The sequence below is a fragment of the Ceratina calcarata genome, unplaced genomic scaffold (genome assembly GCF_001652005.2).
Source record: "Ceratina calcarata isolate Rehan_Ccalc_2016 unplaced genomic scaffold, ASM165200v1 scaffold292.2, whole genome shotgun sequence".
Classification (NCBI taxonomy): Eukaryota; Metazoa; Arthropoda; class Insecta; order Hymenoptera; family Apidae; genus Ceratina; species Ceratina calcarata.
Genome location: NW_017151594.1, coordinates 2,396 through 3,407, shown reverse-complemented (window position 1 = coordinate 3,407; position 1,012 = coordinate 2,396).

Genomic DNA, 1,012 nt, shown 5'->3' with positions numbered 1-1,012 from the left:
TAAAGTTGTTAGTTATCTCATTGAATATGTTGCATTTATTCAATGAACATAACAAACGACTAATTGTTTTCTTTTCTCTGATATTTAAACAATTTCTTAGTTACTCTTGCATGTAAGTTTTGTTTTAATCTTATGTTTTCGTCACGAGCGTGGCATACGGGCCGCGGCAACGCACGAGGCGGTTATCGTGCTCCCGTATACGAACGCTCTGGTTGGTCGGTAATTTTTGTTAATAACTTGACAACCACGCCTCGGACAACATTTTTGCAAAGGAAAAAGTTGTTTAAAGTCACCATGGCTCCTCCCCATTTCAAGGCCTAGGACTAGTTCTGGGATACCCTGTATACATACCTGCGCATACACAACAGAACGATATGGCGACAAGAACGGTTACCTTCGAATTTCAAAGAAAAAATATACGACTTGAATTACACTGTCCAACATAAAAAAAATTTTGCAATATCCATCACGTGATTCTTATAGAGTTTCGTGTGTCGAACACGAATCTGGAAACAGAATTGCTTTATCATATATCATTTTCGAAAAATCGTTGTTTTTGTAAACATGCATGATTTTCTCGAAAAATGAGGTATTACAGGAAAACTAAGGGAGCGAGCAAGTTCATTTTGGAACCAAGAGATAGAGGAGACTTTCCAGAATAAATCTATGTAAAATACTTTCTGCATTCGTACTTCTTAACAGTTGTAAATAATTGTTGAATTTCGAGAAAGCGCTGACACGAGTACTTTACACGTACTATTTTCGTTTGTATGTGAAAATCCTTTCGCCTAGGAGGAATTTGCTACACAGGATTGGATTCTACAGACATTTGCCATGAAGAAACCATTCAACATGACTATCTGTGTGCATTGGTACCTCGGCAATTTACGAAAATATTAATCGACAGTGCCGTAGCTATGCGTGTCTGATATATTTGTGGCACTCTCTTAATAGTTATTTGCTTTTTATGAGTATTATGTATTATATTGTATAACACACAGAGAAATACACT